Source organism: Vanacampus margaritifer, chromosome 3 (genome assembly GCF_051991255.1).
Source record: "Vanacampus margaritifer isolate UIUO_Vmar chromosome 3, RoL_Vmar_1.0, whole genome shotgun sequence".
Lineage (NCBI taxonomy): Eukaryota > Metazoa > Chordata > Actinopteri > Syngnathiformes > Syngnathidae > Vanacampus > Vanacampus margaritifer.
In genome coordinates this window covers 25631664-25652624 of record NC_135434.1, presented here as the reverse complement: position 1 = coordinate 25652624, position 20961 = coordinate 25631664, and the positions used below count along the sequence as shown (strand labels likewise).

General features: G+C 39.1%; 1 protein-coding gene across 4 annotated transcripts in view; it reads left to right on the top strand.

Moving 5' to 3' along the window:
• The window catches only part of tncb (tenascin Cb), a 109516-nt gene that overhangs the window by 23447 nt on the left and 65108 nt on the right, over positions 1-20961 (top strand). Inside the window, exon 1 of one of the 4 annotated variants that reach the window (XM_077560906.1) lies at positions 20036-20306. The exons of 1 other annotated variant lie outside the window; for it this stretch is intronic. The gene's annotated coding sequence lies outside the window, so the exon portion shown is untranslated. Of the gene's footprint in view, positions 1-20035; positions 20307-20961 lie in introns of those variants that run through there. 2 more of the 4 variants (XM_077560904.1, XM_077560907.1) reach the window with 2 other exon arrangements.

The following is a 20961-nucleotide window of genomic DNA, read 5'->3' as shown; positions in this document are numbered from 1 at the left end:
CACGCAGATGTAAACAAACATGGTGATGCAGGAAAGAAATCACACTTTTCGAGCGAGGAGGAAACTGACTACTTTTCAGCGTGGTGAGTGACATTAATATGTTTTTTTATTGAACGCAGAACGATAAAAGTGGAAATGACGTCCATACGTCGCGCACATGAACGGGGTATTCCAGGTGAGCACAATAACCATACGCATGTTGAATGTTTTAGAAACCAGAATTCTGACCTTAACCCGAATATTGACAGCATGTAAACATAGTCAATGAAGTGGATTTGTCAAAACATGCAAGAGATCTAGGGAGTAGTGATGGGTATGTCAGTTTTTTTAAGTGAACTGAATCATTAGAATCAGTTCTTTAAAAGGAATGGGAAGTTACATCACTGGCTTTTTTGTGAACGCCAATAGCGTGGCAATATATACAGTATAGTCCCGCCCTCGTCTGACACTGGCTGATGATTGGTCGTTCACAAAGATTGATGACATACAGTAGCTGAGCTCAAATGAACATAGAAAATAACAAATCACTTCAGGAAGTCACCCTTTCACTCACATTCACTGAAACGATTTGTTTTTTTGAATGAAACATTCGTGAATGATTCAACACGACTAGGGAGTGAGGGGATGGGATCAGAGCAGTTTATATGAGTCCATGTGTATGATGTGGTAATGCAGTAACAATTGTGGCTCTTAGCTTCTGACTAGTTGGCCACCACTGTTATAAAGTGATTTCAGTGATTGAACAACTCAACCGCCAGTCTCTTTGGGTGTGTTTCCAATGCATTCAGCAATCACACCCACAGCATCTGAATGCTGAGATTATGACTAAATTCTAATTTCATTTACAGTACTTTATGTTTCTATTGATTCAAGTTTGACAGGCTTTGGCAACAACACTCTTCTCAGTGGTGTGCCAAATTTATATTTAAAAATTTAATTAAATTAAACTTTACAGGGACTTTAAACATGTTTTAATTGGCCCATCAGGAGAGAACTAAAAGCACAGTATCGATTTAATGGGAATGATGAAAAAATGTTTGAAAAGTGAGCAATTCACAATCATCGTTTTCAGTGTGTAGCACAACCTTGACACAGCATGTTTACTAATGGTTCATTCTTGAAGCTGACTAATAGAACAATAATGGATGAGGAGAGTAAGTGCAGTATCTCATGCACTAGTTCCCAGCTGCTTAATGCGACTCTTTCTGTTGCTCCTGCTTTCTGCTCGCCTGTCTGCCCTCACCCCTCATCTGTATTCATCACAGCAGCCATCAAGTTATGATAGATAGGGGTGTGTGTGTGCGTGTGTGTGTGTGTGTGCATGCGTGCGTGCACGCGTGCGTATGTGTTATTGTGATGCATAATATCTCGTTTATATAGTGATAAATAAAATAAAATGTATAGATGCCTAAATTGCAGTGCATTTAATGTGCCTCTAATTATTCTGCATAATAGTAAAATCTGTTGAGATAATCTATAAAAGTTAACACACTGCATCAAAATAGATCCGTCATTGTGTTTATTTTAGACTTAAACTCACAGTAGAATTTAATTGAACCCTTGTTCCCAAACAACTTTCTTTTGAGTTGAATAAAAGTGTCTCCAAAATTATTATTATCATGATGATTCTGATGATGATTATTTTTTATGATTATCATCATCATCATCATTATTATTTTATTTTGTCATTGATTAAAGCTGCTATATGGAGGATTTTGACCAAAAATGTCTTTATAATAGCTTCTTTATTTGACCATTTTTAACTTAAACATCTTCTTATTAGCAGATTAACACCTTAACTGATCACAATGGGTACTCCTGCAAGCTTCTGGCCAATAGTTTTCAGGCTGGATTTGGTTTTGAATTTGCCGCCCTCTCTCTGCAGTTGTGATGTCATGTACTCCGTGAAGAAGGGAGTGTGCAGTTTCATTGAGCAAATCCTTCAGACTCATAGATGATCCCAGTGGACATGACATATTTGCGTGACTAAACCAATAAAACCCATAATTTGGATGATGTCAACACTTCTGGTTCATGATTGGATCGTAACTAACCAATCACAATTGCAAGTTTATTTGCATGACGTTCATGTTAAAAATTTTGCATATAGGCTTGGTAAGTTTACAACACGTTACCGCCATATTATCCTGGCGTCCAATATAACTAAACTAAACTAACAACCCCCCCAAAAAAATTATATTTCCTTATGTGGGAAAAGAGTAAAAATCAGCAAAAAAAAAGAAATTTTGCCAGGCAGAAAAAATGCGGGTCCTAAGGGGCTACAAAGCAAAATAAGGTTTTGGACCCTATTTAAGTGTAGTGCAAAGTGTATCCTGTGCGGATGGATGAAGTTTTCTTTCTTTGGTATCTAAATTTGACTAGCGCAGATAGAATAGGGTGTTTTGTGGGTAGAACACAGCCGACTCTTGCCCAATCGAATGGGTTCCCCTCATTCTCATTAAAATCAGGGTTGATCGAAGCGCACACAGTCACAGAAATTGACTGTGGTCTGTGCATAAGATTGGTGCACACAAAGTGCGTTTATACAGGTAAACTATTCTCCCCTTGCAGATGATGACCACGCATGTGATGTGGGGATTTGGAGACCGCCTTGCACCATCCCCACCCCCAGATCGTGGTAAAGTTAAGTTAAGCCACATGGTCGGAGGGAGGGGGTTGGGTGAGGGCAATTAAAATATTTTTAAGATAATAATTTGTTCAATTAATTGATTTTTATAATGATTCACAGAGATTGTCCCACACAGCTATGTTTATGAATGAAATACTATGACGTCCACCATTCATGTCTGCGGAGTGACAAATATGTCTGCCTGCACCAAGATCAAATGCACCAAAATGGGCATTACGCCACCTGCGCCACCATTCAGACCTGTCTTTTGGGAGTCTATACTTATGTCACCAAATTGACGGATGCGCCTGTGGCATTGTAGATACCCTCCACCGGAATGCCAAGTGAGGCATAGCGCTATCTACCAAATTTACAAACTCGCTAAACTAGACTTGCCCCGGCACAAAAAGAAGATATACTCGTTTTTACAACAAGCACAGTGTACTTTCCGTCACCAAATTTCCAGATGCGCCGAGGGCACGGCAGCTGTGTGTGTGCACCACAAAGCTCAGCGAGGTGTAACACAGTCCCAAACACGGTAGACTAGATTTGCCGTGGCAAGAAAATGATGATGTGCCTGTTTTTACGCCAAGCACATAGACGCCTGTCTTCGAAAATACAACTGTGTCATTGTGATATGACGTAGACAAGAGGTACAACTCATCCACCTTCAAGGACCACAGCAATCTGTCAGAGCGTGAGTGATATGAGCTGTACCACATTGTCTTTTATACATGCTCAGAAAAAAATAACGACAAATAAAGGTCCATTATTCAACACATATCCTGTCACTTCACGTCACGTTTAAGTCTGTCACATCACAGTCAGTGTGCCACCTGTAGGAACCTCCTCGTTATGCTATATATATATATATATATATATATATATATATATATATATATATATATATATATTTCTTTACCAGCTAAAATTCCTGGCTGTTCTTCATTCAACAAGGAAACTGTGAGTAATTCTGTGAGAACAGAATTAATTGCAACGTCCATGCATTCGTCCGTGTTGGGTTGTTTCCCATTGCCTCAGCGCTTCTTGTTTTCGTCACAAACACATATCCTGCCCCCAAACACAATGTTGCTTTGTGATTGGTCCGACCCACTAATGGTACAGATCGGTGAAAATCAGCGGGCTCGGTACAAGATGGATTTTCTGGGTTTCGTGAACTCACAAATCCCACGAGAATTCAGTCTATTCTATTTAATAGACAGTAGCAGCAGAAGAGAATATGAATATCAAAGAATTCAAATGGTGCTTTACATAATTAAAGTATAACATTTACTGGAATTTAATAACAAAGAACTACATTTATTTATTTATTTATTTAACACTGGCTTCTTCACTAAAAACGGGCCCGTACTTGTTCAAATTCCAGTTATTAAATTAATTAGATTTGGGCCACACTTCAGCTTCTCCTCTCTCCTAAGAAATAATGATTCTGAGAGGAATCAATATTTCTTATTTGGGTTACATATACTGTAGCTGTGGGCAAAAAGTGCAATGTGCCCTTGCATTTCTGTTCTATAAATGAAATAACAGTGAGGTTATAATCAAGCAACAGACCAGAAAATCCACTAAGGAGTTTGCAGAAAGCTGGTTGGGTTAAAAAATGAATTAAAAAAAACTAACTCAAATTACATTTGTGATAAGGTGACATTTAAAAAATAATAATCTTAAAATGAATAAACATTTGCTTGATCCCAGGGAAAGGGCAAAGGAATATATTGTCACCGATAACAAAGGGGAAATATTTATGTTCAGAACTTCTGTGACAGTATGGAGCAGCTGTCAAAGCAGTTTTTTTTTTTGTGTGTGTGTGAGTGTTGCATTGTAGTTTGTGCATTGACAGCAAGGGTGGTAAAATGTGGCCATTATTATTTATCTCAAATTTCTCTTGAGAGACTACATAGCGTTGATAGTTTTTTTTATATATGCTGTATATATATATAAAATTATTTTGCTGTGTGCTCTTTGATATTGATCTAATAGAACTGAGCTGACGGTGGCAGTTGTACTATGACATATTGGCAAAACAAGAGTCTTTGTGCACAATGTTTGTTGTTTTCCCTATTTGGTAACTATTCTGGTGAGTCACCAAAACACAAATCTAAAAGCCTTTACCAGAGGTGAAAAGCAATTCACAAGTACTTTTTCCCCCCATCCATCCATCCATCCATTTTGCGCATGGAATTTAAAATACATTTGAAATATATTAAAGCTGCTCTTTGTAACAATTTGGCCAAAAATACAATAGCCTTTTTATTTGGCCATTTTCATTTATGACTGAAAAATATAATTAGTAGATTAACACCTTAGCTGTTCACAATGGGTACTCGTGGAAGCCTTTGGCCAATAGTTTTCAGACTGGATTCCGGTTAAAATTTTCCGCCCTCTGTCGTCGGATGTGACATCCTGTGCGCGTTGTGTACGTGAAAATGGGGTGTATGCAGTTTCATTTTTCATCAACAAATGGCAGTAGCGATTTGAAATTGAATTTTCTGTGTTCAGTCGTTTTAAGAACATGATTTCTTATTTAAAATATTACTGCATATTACTTTTCTAGTTAGTATTGCACCAATATGTATTTTTGTTGTAATTACAACAACAATTCCCAGCATTTGTACTGTTTAAAAGACAAAGGTGGGGTAGTAAAGCTTTCTCTTTTTGTGCAAAGTTTGTAACAAATATGCAACCCAAGTGTCGATCATTGCCTGGATGGCGGGGGTGAAAGTTGAAACAACCACATTCTGGTAAGATGTTATTATTTGAAGGAGACCTGTAGTAAGTTCAAATCAATAGGCTGCAGCTGGATAGGGTGCAACATTTAGGTGAAACCCCACCTCCTCCTCCCCGTTGATGGATGAAGTGTTTTGAGTGGTCCTAGCAGCAGCGCCCCGCATCTTGCCACTGGAGGTTCTCATGGCAGGTCGAAGGTGGCAGCAAGCCAGATTGGTTTTGTATGTGTTTACTTGGTCTCTGACATTATGTGGCTATTTGTCACACACAGAAAGCCTGGCTAAAAATGAAATATAGAAGCAAATTGACATTTAGGTGTGCTTGAGAAGGCAACCATACATTTATACAGATGTTGGGAGCAGGTTCTAGATGTACCCTGGAGTGGTCGCCAGTCAATCATTGGAGAGAAAAAAAAACACACAACTCTTAAAAAGTACAAAACAGTGTTTCATCCATAAAAGGCAAAAATTTACCGGCTCTCAGCAAAGTATCAAAGATGAAATGCGGCCAGTTAAGACCACATTGTGAAGTTTAGCACATGTCTTACATCCCTATATATTGAAAAACAGCAACTTTTGGACTTTTAGACTCCGTCTTCGTTGGGTTCTTTCTGAAAGACAAAAGCAAATAACTCCTGGACCATTAATTAGACCTTTGATGAGCCATAACCACATAGAGGGGGGCTTGCCAAACGTTAAACTGCAGCCGGCAGGTCATTTCAAGGATGTCAATGAACAGGTCCAACAGCTCTCAAGGTTGGACTCTCTGGTTCTCTTTCAAAGCCTTCACAGCTCTGACGGTACATAGGATCCACCATAGCTGGTATAAAACCCAGATCTTCAGCCGTAGTACATTTAGATTTGGGCTAGCCTAATTATCACTACACATAGGTCCTGCTACATTTTCCATGTTAACCACATCCCCAATCAGAACTAATGGTTGCCATAGAGAAGCATGCAATCAGCTGGTGTTCGTCTCCCATTCACCACCCGTCAGCTCTGCCCCTTCCTCCACCCGTCAACAGTCTGAGCCTGTTGTTGTCAGATAGTGACAGAGCATGTGCTGTGTGGAAGGAGGATCTCAGCTGTTCATCCCGCAGAACTCATCTCCCCTCCCGTTCCGGTACTAGGTGAGCCTCAGACCTCCCTTTTCCTTTGGGTTGACATTACCCAAACTAAGCTCATTTGTCCCCCTCAATAGACCCAAGATCGGCCTTTTGTTTGGGCCCAAACCTTCCATTCACATCCTCTCTGAGAGCAGACAAAAGAGGAAAAGACACAGGCCTGAACCCTTTGCCCAGACAGACTGTGGTAAAGCGACCATAAAGAGATGCTAGGCTTGAATGGAACTACGCAATGACAGAGCACTCACAAGCTTTAACTGTAGCCTGTGTGCGTCCTGTGTTTCCTTATATGCAAAAACAATCAATAGCATGCAAAAACAATCAATAGCAGAGCTGCCAACTGTTACGGAATGTCTGCATTTTGTTTTGAAAATCACAGAGCGCTAGCTTCTTACATCTGTAACACTGATTGTACCGGTTATTAAAAAAAAAAAAATCATGGGTGCCATTGCTCAAACAGGTTGAAAACCAGCAAAAGACTATGTAGATAATTACCATATTTGACAACACGGCAATTGCAGATGCGGCCTTGTTCTACTAGTATACTCCAGTAAAGCAGTTCTCACACGTGTGGTGGAAGCTAGCAGACGAGTCCAACGTTTGCCGAAAGCTAACAACTTGAGGCTCACACTGATTTCCACGAGTCTTGATAAACTCATATGAGTAGCAAGGATCAGCAGCGACACAGTGAAACTTCATCGTTAGATTATTATGTCTACTAATGCACAGACAACACCTGTGTGCTAAAGATGACTTTATTCACTTAATTAACACTTATTTATAATACTTAACGGTACTGTGTTATTATTGTTGTAATATATATGTCGGAATTAAGCTGCAGCTCTTTGAAGAGTAGTTATCGCTGGTGAGCGATATTAAAACATATATATATATATATGTGTGTGTGTTTGTGTGTGCCGGGCACATGCCCTTTGGGCACTGATGCCCAAAGTGCTCCTTTGTCTATTTAATTATTTATTTATCTATTTTATATATTTATTTCTAATGTTTGTGAAAGTAGTTTTGTTGCCTTTCAAAACTAAAATTCAGCAACATAATTTACATAGAACGAATTATTATTACGTTATCCTTGGATGACGTCATACTACGAGATGCGCCCCATTCTGCTAGGTCGCTCACCACTACACCTGCGGTCGGTAAGTTGGTCTCTCTGTTTGTATTTACGTAGTCTGACTCACAGTAATCAAAAGCCAAGGTCATAGAATGCAGAAAACTCAAGCAAAACTAATGCCTTCATTTGATAGATCTTGTCGACATGATCACAGAGCATGCTGCGTGCTAGCCTAGCTTCAATTGAAATCAGTTGTAATCAGCCTAGCAGCAACTACGATGAAGTCTGACATTTGGCCGCAGTTGGCTCTATAGGATGCGGGGAAGATGTCTCCCTCAGTTTCATAAAGACCACAATCCTTCCCGTCCACTTTCGCCGCGGCAAAAATCTCTGGTAAAACTAATGTTCCTCTTCCATTGTGACTTCTGCTCCAACTACTGATGCATTTAAGGTACACAGAATATGTCGGAATTTGTAACTTTCGCTTAGAATTTTAATAAACTCTTCCTGAAGACTCCCAACTTGTAGCATGCACTCAATGATAGTTGAATTGAAATCTACTTCAAGATATATGTGGAAATTGCTACATGATCTTTGTTTATATTTTAACGAACAGCTCGTTTTGGGGGGTTTGCGGTCACAGTAAGGTCCTAATAAGAAACAGGTAGCAGTGTGTTCAGAAATTAGGGGGACAATGAAGATAGGGATGTAACAATAACAGCAATATTGTGATATTGAATTTGCCACAATATATCGTCGTTGTCATGTCACGATATTGAAAGCAGCACATCTGTTAAAAAAGTTGGATTGATTTCGATTTGTGCAGTTCTAGCACTCTCTAGGGGCTAGTTTATTAGTGCAGTTTAATTTTCACAAGGCATGTTTTAGCCCTTATACGTTTAAAATCCACACTAATGGTCAGATGAAGGGGAACATAATATGCTTGTGAACAGAGTTAATATGTGTAGGAACTCAATGTGTTCTTGCATTAGCAAGTAAGTGCCTCAATATATAATAATTATATATTTTTAAATATAACATTTATAATAATTTGCATTGCTGTAATGTCCAAAAGCACAATATTGTGTGTGTGTGTGTGTGTGTTTTAGTATGAGCTCTTTTTTTTTTTTTTTTTTTACAATATTGTGACCTTTTTTTTGTATCGCCAACCTCCCCACAATATTGTGATAATTATTGTACTGTGACCTTCATATCACGATAATATCGTATCGTGATGTTTGGATATCGTTACATCCCTAAATGAAGAACCAAAAAAAGAAGAAGGAGAAAAAACAACAACAATCACAGCGTTTTATCAAAAACAAACAATGTAGCTTGCTGAGATGTGGCAGTTACAGTAATTGTTGGGTACAGTCCCAATAATAAAATATTAACATCTACAACTGCAGAAAGATAATAAAAGGCATTTGCTCTTACCTGAATCAAGCTAAATGTAAAGTAGGAAATTTCTTATGGTACTTGCAATATAGGAAAGTCCTAATTGTGTTATTTAAAATATAGATTTCATGTATGTTTTATATATAGTCATTTTTATTTATGTAAATTTGTTGTTCATAAATGATTCTTCATACACAGTTCTCAAAACGTTTTATGGTGATTGGCATTGCAGACAAACAACAGTTTCATTATGTGTGATTTATTGTTTAGCAATAGCATTATTTCATTCAAGAATTTTGCAATGGATACCCCAACACACACGCACACACGTACGCACACACGTACGCACACATTTCTACATACACACCCTCTAACAATTTCCTGAGCTATTCATCTACCTTAAGCACACCCCAACCCTTCACATATGAAGTGGTGACCTGGGTTCGAACCCCAAGTGACTCAAAAGATGTGTAAATCATTAGAGATGCAACCCGCTGACAGACGCGCTTCGGCACTTCCTTATAAAGCTCGACACCGGCTTGGTTTTCACACAGCGCTACACGCAGCGACACGGGACTTCCTCTACGAATTTGACACACGCATCGATGCATCGGTGTTGCCGGACCCATAACTACTTCCTAGCATTTTTGTCATTTGCACATGCACTGAGTCTTCAGGGACTCCACAGACAATCCTATAGGCCAATTTGTGTTTGAGCCTTGTGTGAGCTGTTGAAGAAATATAATACAAGACTTTAATTTTCCCTCAGCAGTAGGGCAAATTGCTTCTGATGGTGAAATATGAACTCTGGTTCCATGTTGTCAAACTGACTCCTTCAGTTTATGCTTGTGGCAGAAATTACATCCTATTGAAACAGCTCTATTAATGTAAACTTTATAGGCTTGTTAGAATGTTCTGAACTCACTGACATTTTAATCTACAAAGCAAGGAAGCCTGACATATAGTGTTGTTGTATCTGTCTCCACCTGTTTGATGCTAAATGTGAGCTGGGGTTCAGCTAGGAGACGGGTGGGATCTGCCATAATGTTCTATAGGGGCTGCTCGGCAAAGCTTAAAATAGAAGAGATAAGCACAGAGTCTCTGGAGGCGTTGTGGACATATTATTACGGGGAGAAAATTTATTTATATGCTGATATGTGTTCCACGGAGAAATGAGGCATGTAGAATGCCAAGGTGAAATTTGAGGCTTAAAATGTGATAAGGTTTTATACCTGTTATCTGATGAAAGCGATGTCAACTCCTAGAAAATTGTGTTGGTATGAGAGTGAACACACACAGCAACAAATAAATCACACCCTTCTTTGTCAGTTGCTTTTCCGTTACACACAGTGAATGAAAAGTATTGTGAAAGGTAATTTACCAAGCTGCTCCATGATATCAAATACACTCACTTCACTCTATTGTTTAGTCAAGCATTTCCACAGGAAATTAAAAAGCTCATAATTGAGTAATGCAATGTAATCTTTCACATTTAAGAGAGAGCCTGCAATACAAATAAAAAAATGTTAAAATAGTCATTATAGCTTGGCAGTAGTACATCATCAATCAATCGATCAATCAAAACCTTTATTTAACCAGAAAATATAACCCATTGAGAGCAAGGTTTCGTCTTCAAGGGTGAGCTAGCCAAGAAGGCAGAATGCAATTTATGTCATAATAATAATAATATAATGTGTATATAAAATAACACAGTAAGCGAACATAAAAGTATACATAAAAGAGCGCAGTAAATGTGTAATCTGTTTTTCTTTCACAGATCATATTCATCATATATTACTGTCAAGTCATATTAACTTTTTTTTTCTCAAACAGCACCCACAAGATTTTGCTTATTTATTTAGTATTATTTTTTTAAAGGTCAAAATTATTTAAAACCATTGCTGAACTATGCAACAGTCTTTCAAGAAATATTATATTATTATTAAATAATATTGTGTATTGAATTCATCACCTAAGCATACTTGCCTCACAGTCAAATGTTCTGGGTTTGAATCTCATCAACCCCCCCCACCCTTTTTTTTTTTGCATGATGTTTTCACAATCTCCATGCTTGCATGGGTTTGCTATGAGTTTCCTTCCACATCGAAAAATACTCATGTTGACTCTAAATCGCTCATATGTGTTAATATGGGTATGAATTGTTATCCAAATGCCAAAACATCGGAAGCTTAAAAAGATCTCCAAATCCTATCAACTTTAACCTTATTTCAGAGTTGCATTAGCATATTGTGTTTCATCAATTTGCATCTTTATCTATTCTATTGCCTGGATTTTGGCATCTGAAATCATAGCTTACTCAGCACTTAATATATTTTTGTAAGTACTATCATCAAAGTAGTCACATCATAGGATTCAAGACGCGAAACAAATGGTATTCCACACCATCTTCTGAAGTTTTGAGTGTCCCATGGGTCAGTTTGACATTGCTTTTTTCAGTTTACCTTTGGCGGGGGTCAGATAAGGTCATTTCACCCAGGAAGTCCAAGCTCCTACATTCCATTGAAATGTGAGGAATAGCACATGAAAACCTTTTTTCTGCACAGGAAATTTAAGTCTTCTTTTTAATGAATGTTTGATTTATTTCATAACTCTAGGAATATATATATATATTTTTCCCCACATCAACCTATCACCACTTTGGCTTGCATTCAGCTGCGATATTACAGATATTATAACAGTGAGCAATATAATAATATATATGTAATATCCATCCATCCATTTTCTATAAATGTTTATTCTCACGCTGATGAGATGAAGTCAATCCCAGCTAACATTGAGAGATTTGCATTATTGTTCACCAGTCATTGGCATTGCATAGATAGACAAACAACCAGTCACACACACATTCACATACAATATATTGACAATTTAATCTTCAATTAACATAAAATACTAGTTGTTGAAATAAGGGAGGAAGCAAGAGTATCTGAAGAAAACACATAAAAAGCACGGAGAGAAAATGCAAACTCCACACAGGAAGGGTGAAGCCGTAATTCAAACCCGTGCGTCAAACCTGTGAGGCAGAAGTGATAAACACACACAATACAACCGAGCTGCCCACAGCTGAGGTCAAATGTCCCCGTTTTCAACAGATTGTCTTTAAATGACTCGTTCTTTGTCTGAGAAAGAGCCCTGCTGCATTTGAGTGATATACTGACCAAGGTGACTATGGTCATTGTGCAGTAATTGTGGTCAAAGGTCATATAAGTACACATTTCTGACTTCTAGTTGGAAATTTCAACCGATTTTAATCACCAAGGACAACCAGTTTTCAAGAAAGGCTATTATGGCATTTCAGTGTACTACTTGATTATAGGAAACAAAAGTGGTCAGCGCTTTGCTTGGTGTACTTGTTTTATGTGTACTTGTAAGACCAAACAGATTCATAGCTGTACCTCTGTGCAGTTTCGGGCCAATATGACTGCAGCAATTGGAATGTCAAGGGGAACCGGGAGCCAACTGTATCAACACGCAAGGTGAGAGGAGCACAGATAGAGTTCAGAGGTCAGAGACCAGAACACAGATACAAGGTCTTGACATTATGTTGAGGAAATTTCCAGGTCACTTATACAAATGGCTGCAACAGTTGTGACTGTGTGTGGTCCTAACACACCCCTACCTTGTATGCACCAACAGAAGGTTCCTTTTCTTCAACAAAGAGCTGAAAAGATGTCATTATCATTTTATGTGCCGTGCAAAATCTATTACCATCCACACATGTATGTCAGGTATTTCACCTTTTCAACAATTCATGGGAATTGAAGGCATTGCCTTTTGTGCCAAGAACAAAGCTGTTGTCACGTTTGTCAAAAATGGAAAGGGCGTTATCAACTTGGACGGCTCTCTGCTCTCCCGAAAAGTCTTATTAATGCAGAGCATCTATTCTTTTCTGCCACACTGGGCTTCATTTTATGCATTTACATCTCTTAATCATTAAAGTCATTCACAAAAATTGATCACATAGAGACAAGAAAAACCTTCACGCTCGCTTTGACACCGACACGGAGTCTAAGCTGAACCCATGATGCAGGCACTGAAGTCGGGCGAATATACCACTGCACATTAGTGGAATATATCAAAATGAAATAATAATAACATAATATTAATAATAATAAAAAGTGCTCCCAGTATGATGCAATGAAGTATGAAAATGTTATAAAATTACATCATCAAACATCTACCCATCATTTTCTTGGAGGAAATTGGAGTACCCAGAGAAACTTATACAAGCACGGGAAGAATGCACACATTCGAACCCTGATCTCCTGATTGTGGCCATGAATGCTACTGTGCTTAGTGTGCTGCCATAATATTAAATGTTAGAATACAGAAAAGATGCAAATAAATGATGTACAACCTGTGTACTGGAACTGACAAGATGTTGTGCTCTATCCTTATTTGTGCCCTTTGATTGTATTACATTGTTGTATTGATTGTATATATTGTATGTTGTTGTTGTTTTTACTTGAGCTGTCTCAGGTATGAGGGGCCTTCACTGCATGTCTCAGATACTTTCATGTTTCTATTCAGTAGGGCATCAGAAGCTCATAGATGGCCCATTCAGAATAGTTCATTTTTTATTGTTGACTATACTTGCATGTTTTAGCTGTGTGTTGGTTTTTAGCCCGTTGGTGGACCTATGATCTGAGAATAGGACCATGCTTTCCACATGAAAGCACTTTGTGGTACTGGATCGCCTTTGAGACAAATAGGTGGTGGTGGTGGTGAAATCAAATCTCTCGAGTCAGGACGTGGCATACCATATTGCCGTCAGGAAGGGTCATTTGGATGGCATATCCCGTCTCCCTATAGCTATGACTGCTCCATCTAGTATGTTGGGAGTGCACATGCGTGAAAGCTACAGTACGCATGCAGTTGTTTCGAGCAGACACCCGGAAGTAGTTATGAGACTATTTGGCCTTCTAATGCCTCGCTGTTGGCTGGCTATGTCCAACATCTTGCTGTTGACTGGCTAACGCCGTCCTAGCAACAGGAATATTTGGCCGGTCTAATGCCTCACTGTTGGCCAGCGAATGCAGCGCTACCAACAAACAAAAGGGAGTTTGCAAATTTGTACGCCAGACCTTAGAGGGAAACTAGCTTAATGCTAGCTAGGTTCAGGCCAGCAACGTAGATTTAAAATGGGACCAAAGGAAAGAAAAACATCCTTTGTTCTGCCATTGGCCAGGGTACGGTGCAGGATCCTGGAGTTTAGAGTTATTTTAACAAAAAAAGGTTATCCTTTCCATGGGTTGGTACGCTGTGTCAACAGCCGGTTTAGGTAGGGTGACCAGTCGTCCCATTTTGGCCGGGAAAATCCTGATTTTGAGCCTTGGATCTTGGGTCCAGGTGCCAAGCTGAACTTTCTAACTGTATATGTTTTTCCAGTGTTAAAATACATGACCGGTGTGAGGTAAACGGCTCAGCCAGATCCCAATAGCTATCGCAACCGAGCAAAAACTTTTGGATAATGGTGAGTGCACTGCATTGACTTATCATTTATCACTTATAAACACTTATCATTAAATTATTAACCTTTATCTGGAAGCTACTGGGTTCTATGTACTCTGTGAGCTCGTGAAAGCCTAATGGATTCTTTCCATCCGCGTTTAACATAACATTGTGACTGGCTTATTGCTGACGTCTGCTTCCACTTGCACTCATTTTTGGTGCTTATCACCGTCATCATACATCCGATCTCCTTGCTATTGTCTCATTAAAACGTCAGAAAGGCGGGGGCTCCAGAAGGAGAATTTGGTCTGGGTCGTCGTCCAAGTGTCCCTCCCTGAGGACTTAACCCACACCATCCCTCCATACTGCTACATTATGGATGAAGGACAGACATTGGAAGAGAGGAGTATAGGAGTACCTTGTGATTCATTTTTAATGAGGTAAACAGGTCTTTGCAGGTCACCTGCACGCTCTCACACACACACCCGTGGCTGGTGGTGTGTTTTCACCACTGCCTTATTACTGCCCACTTTGACATTCTCTATGGCTACAGGGGCTCCATAGCATAATTGGGTCGCACTGTCATTGAGATGGTGTCTCACTTCTCACAGTTTCTATGCTCCAGGTTAGACGCTACCAATTATATCGAGCCAAGAAAGTCTTCTTTTAGCTTCTGGAGACTTGGCCAGTTTTCATCAGGTTATCAGTCAAAAACTGCAAATTCACCATCATGATTTCTTTCTACGTACTTCTGCAACTGAGATTATACTTGCTAAGGTTGCTCATTTTCTTTCCTTCTTTTTTTTTTTTTTAAAGTGGGGTCTTTGAAAGATGTTTCTAACTGAATGCAGACCTTTTGGTATGTTAGTAATAGGCAGAGGCGATTCCAGTGTCCCAACCAGAAATTAAATTTGGGGTCCTGTAACCAATGTTTGTCATCATTTTTCATAAAGCAACAAAAAATTGTGAACGGTAAACATTTTTATTTTACATTAACACACATTGCCATATGCACTTCCGGTAAAACATCAGTAAATTAGTATATTACAGAAAATTCAAGGCAATTAAATGTCAAATAACTTGAAACATACTCATGGTTGAAAACAAAAATGTTCAAACTAAAATCTTTTAACCTATGGAAATAAGACATTTCTTCACAGTAACAAAGCTATGAAGTATTTTAGTGAGGATACAAAATACAGGCCAATTGCAGTATCAGTTAAAAATACTCATACAGATGTTTGTACACTCAAAGATATTGCAATTGTAATAAGATAATGGAATGTGAAAAATATCCAAATGTGTTTGCCACTATACAGTAGTAAGCCACTACATGGCACCCAAGCCAGGCCACTGCAGGGTAGCACCGAGTAGACCAAGGAAGAGACCAATAAATTGTAGTTTTGGATCTCAATAAATTTGCAGGACCTTGGTAGTGGACCTTCCAGTTACAGAGTTAAAGTGGGCATGCATTGTTTTAATTGACATAATAAGTGTAAGTATCACTTGTTTATACCAAAACTTAAAATTAATGAGAAATGGTGCATGTGCAGATGTACCTCATGCTTTCGATTTTTCTGTTGTTTTTATTTAACATTTCCCTTAAGATGTCTTATTAATTCTGGTTACATAAGATACACAAAGATGAATTAAAAGTCATGATCTGATGATCTGAATAATGGCATCTGAAGTTCTAAATGTTTTTGTACTGCTGAAGAGACATATTTTTCCCAGAGTATTGTGGTTTATTTGTGGCTTTTACAAACCTGAATAATGCACGTCCTCAAAGAAAAACAAGGTATATGCAGGATGTGAATCTGTAAAGGAGTTCATTGTGATGTTGCTCTAAACTGGGATTACATGTGCATTGTGTTGAATGCCATTCAATGTTGTGCCTGCCACCACAGTCTGTGTATGTTGACTGACACTTGAGAAACAGACAGTTGTTGTGCTTTCTGTGAACAAAAATGGGTTACTTCAAGAAATTCGATGACTGGCATAGTGTACATTCGTGACTGTCACGGGGAATCAAACCTGCTCAGTTTAGATAAAAATCAATATACAGGTACGCTTCCATAAACAGAGAGGTGCGAGGCTGTGAAGGGAGGGCAGAGCGAGAGAGAGAGCGACAGGAAGGTGAGAAGAGGAACAGATGGTGTGATGCAGGGAATCTACACTGACACTCATTTAAAACAGGTGCTCTCCATAGACGAACCATCATCTCATCTAAATGATATCATTATAGCCACAAATCATTAATAAACATACTTCCTCCAGAGTACAGATATCCTCCTCCTCCCTTGGGGGTAAGGGCGAAAATGAATTCAGTGCCCCTTAAGTCATTGAATTTGATTTATTTTTTTCCACCCATAAGCTGTGCTTCATATGTGTCATTGTGCTGTATAGAGGATAAGAGAGGATTCTTTCTGCCTGACTGGGTACAGCAGCTCTCAGCAACAAGATGAGGATCATTTCCCCTGCTGAGAAAAGCGCTACTCATCCAGGATGGAACCATCATCTCACACACGCTGCCACACACACACACAGCCGTTCAGTACAGATCATCACTCACATAGCATCAGCATTTATCAACATGCGCTGCATTTGCCAATTGGAAATTATAAAAGCCAGTTGGAAAAACATTTGTTTTAATAGTTTCAAATATATTCATATAGTACTCAACTCTTTATTTATAGAGCAGTTTAAAAACAACCATAACTGCATCCAAAGTAAAAATCAGACGTAAAAAGCAATGTCAGTGAAAACAATAAATTATTATCAAAAAAGCCAAAGAATAAAAATGTGTTTTAACACAAGGGACAGGGACCGGCAACAATAAGCATTAAAGCTCTTTCCTACAGCCCACATAAAGGGGATTACTGCCAGGTTCAGTCCACCTAGAACATTCAATAAACCTCAGACCAGGAAGGAAGACGACAGACTTAGATTATTTTTGCTCGCGAGGAGAATGAATGCCCAGATTGTAATCTCCAATTCGTTCTGAAGCACATTCCGCCGAATCTCCTCTTTTTATTAGGTAGGCCCTAGTTACATAGCCTATTGCTGCTCTAAAGGGTTTGGGAATACACATAGCAGCAACGTGACAATCATCCCGGATATGAGTCATTGCGCAGACAATAATGCAAACAATAATGCATGGAACATTTCAGTCAAAGTTCACAGTTCAACCGCAAATTGTTCCAGCCGCTATCTTGTCAGGTTTCAGTTCCTGTGTTGCAACTGCAGCTTTTTCTCTCCATAGACAACCCCCAACCCACATGGTTCAAACATAGGTCACACTGCTGAATAAATGCTTTGCAATTACTAAAAGAGTACATATGGGACTTATGTACATTTATTCTAACACTTACTTAAGGGGCATAAAATACAGCACAATTTTTTCCAAACAAGCAATGTAAGTGTTAATTAAAGCTGTAGGTTACATATTGATAGTTTCGCCAATTTCTGACAAATTAAGAGGTAGTGTGAACTTTAAGGTATAATGTGGAGTGAGTTGGTCATTATTGTCACACTTATTATCACCCGCAGATCTTTTAGATCAAATATTATGGATATTTTAAATACACAATGCATGTGTCATAAAGTTAAAAGTGTAATCCAGAGACTGCTAAGATTTATCAATGTAATAATAATATTCAATGTATATGACTGATGCGTTTAGTAAAAAAAAATTGGGGATGGGTTACTAATAAGCCATGGCTTCTATTCGTCAGCCCTTCTTTCGGATGTTAAATAATGTGATGTGATGTGTGATGACCAGCTCAGTGTCCGCCCTGAGACTGGAAGGTTTTGGGTTCAATCCCTGGCCGGGTCATACCAAAGACTCTAAAAATGGGACCCATTTGCTTCCCTGCTTGACACTCAGCAATAAGCGTTGGAATTGGGAGGTTAGGTCACCAAATGATTCCCGAGCGCGTCCCCTGCTGCTGCTCACCACTCCCTTAGGGGATGGTCAAATTCCGCCCCACTTAGTTGGGTGTGACAATCAGTGGTACTTTAACTTTGTCATCGATGTACCCTGTCATAATTGGTCCGAAAGGAAAAAAATAATGAAACAAAACTTAATGTTCATATTTTCTTGGTCAGATTGTATTTAATTATTACGTTGATGGATAAAAGCTGGTATTACATTGAGGTTGCATACAAATAAATTACACTGATTAATAATCTGCAGTTGTATATCTGTTAGTACACATAAATTATCGTGGTTATGAAAACTATACATTTGGGAATTACTGACATTGGTCTTACGGGTTGTGGTTTTGTTGGTCTTCAGAATTTAAATTGGAACCTGGCACTCATTGAAGGATCATTGTGGAGTTTGTCACTTTTTTTTTTTTTTTTTTTTACTTATAACAGCCACCTCTGGGGTAAAGTGTAACTGCAGCCTCTGTGTTGCCTTGTGCATGGCGCCACTCCACCCCTCCCCCACCCAAGATACCGTGGCCTGTTCGCCCCGTACACTCCACAATGACAAGCTGATAGGACAGTTGCAGTAAATAAATCAGGGCACTTTGTACTCATTTGGGCATTGCTGGAGCATGCATGATGTAGAAAAAGATTTAATATTACCTTTTTGAACTGCACATTAGTCCTTTAAATTTTGGAAATGACTATGGTAGGGTTTGATTAAAAAATGCTGATCAATTATGTGCTTCTTGTAATGATACTTGAGCGTAAGAAATGTCTGATCAGAGAATTGTGGAATGTATATTTGCAGGGATGGCGAGCACTGATACAAGGTATCGGGCCGATACCCGGCTTTATTTCAAGGTATCGGTACTAGCGATGGGGGTTGCCCTCTTGTGGCTACTTTACAATCTGAAACTAGCAGCTAAAAGAATAGAAAATGTTCGTGAATTTCATTCAATTTTAAGGGAAAATGCTATGTTGGGATATGTAGGTCTTTTAAATTATTTGTTTTTCTTGGGAAATTTTATGTATCAAATATATGAGTGGTATTGGTATAAGTGATTACTCAAGACTTGAGTACTATCACCGGTATCGGCTTGGAAAAAGTGGCAACAAAGTAGTCACTAGGGTGTCTACTGTAGAGGGCCAGTTCCTGATAAGATTGGAGGAGAGGAAACTTTCTTGCACATTTTACTTTTGGTCTAGTGTATTTTTTCATCTTTACTTGTTCCTATCGGGAAAGGTCTACCCCCTCTTATATTGAAATTGAGATGCGGTCTCATTGCAGCCACTACTCTCACATCCTTACACACTATGTTAATGTGGGGTGTGCTTTCACTCTTATCTCACTTACTATTGGCTCGCTGCTACAATTAGCAGCTAATGGACTACAGGCACCCCTTACCCCCACCCATTTCCTCACCCTTACCCCCACCTATGTCTCTCTCTCTCTCTGTCTCTCTCTCTCTCTTTTCACCCCCCAGCCTTGAGGCATCCCGTTTGAGCTCTTTCGCTTTCAGTCACAATGCTGTGAATGGGTGGGGGGCGTCTAAGAGAGCAGTAAGTGGGAGTGGAGTCTGACCGCGGAGGGTCCACTGTTTAAGCGAAAGGGAATTCTCTCTTTCATTTGCTCTCTCTCTCTCTCTCTCTCTCTCTCTCTCTCTTTCTCGTTCAGACACACACTCTCTAGCTCTCTCTCACACTCCGTCTCTCTCTCTCTCTTTTCTCACTGGCTGCACAACATCAGCCGGCTCTCTTGGTAGACTCCAGTAAACACTCAAAAGAGAGGAGAGAGAAGCAAGATGATGACAAAGCTGTCATGGCTCTGAGAGGTGCAGACTGCTGATAACAGGCTTGACTGATAAGCTGTTCACGGCTGTTTGGGCAAAGATTCACAAATCAGTGAAGAGCCACTGGGCGTTGCGCAGCAGGTAAGTTACCTTCTTTACCTCTGTGGATAAAAAGCAGAACTGATTATTTATTCCTTAATTAGGATAAGACGTAATGCATATTTGCAAAGTGACAGATTTCACAGCTTTGGCCACAGACTCTCGTCTATTGTTTCTTGACTTATGCATATGCTAATATTAAAACATAATCAAAATAATGGACTAATAATTATTCAACTTGCTAGCTTATTTTATGGTTAAGTAATTTGTCTCATATGTAAGGATGTAGTTGGATTGTATATTCTGTCAATTACCAGCTAATTGGGCACTTGTTTGGACTATCAGGTAACCATGCATGTCTAACGCTGTAGCAACAGAGAAGAACGCTTAATGAATATGTTGCTAAATGAGACTTGAATTCAAGAATTTTGGGATTGTAGCTAAGTGAGGGTTCTAGGTGCATACACTTTGGTGTCAACTTTTTCATCTTGTCCCATTGTCAAAAAATATTTTAAAGGCGATGTCTTCCCAAATGTATGAATGAGCTACTGTGTTATTGTAGTACATTAGCTGATGTCGAGCTGTGGCATATTAGAGGGTGTCAGTGTAGGTGTGGGGTTAGTGTGTGTTGTCTGCTTGCCAGAGTAGGTCCAGATGTATACTTTATGGTACATGGCAGCAGACAGTGGGCTTCTGT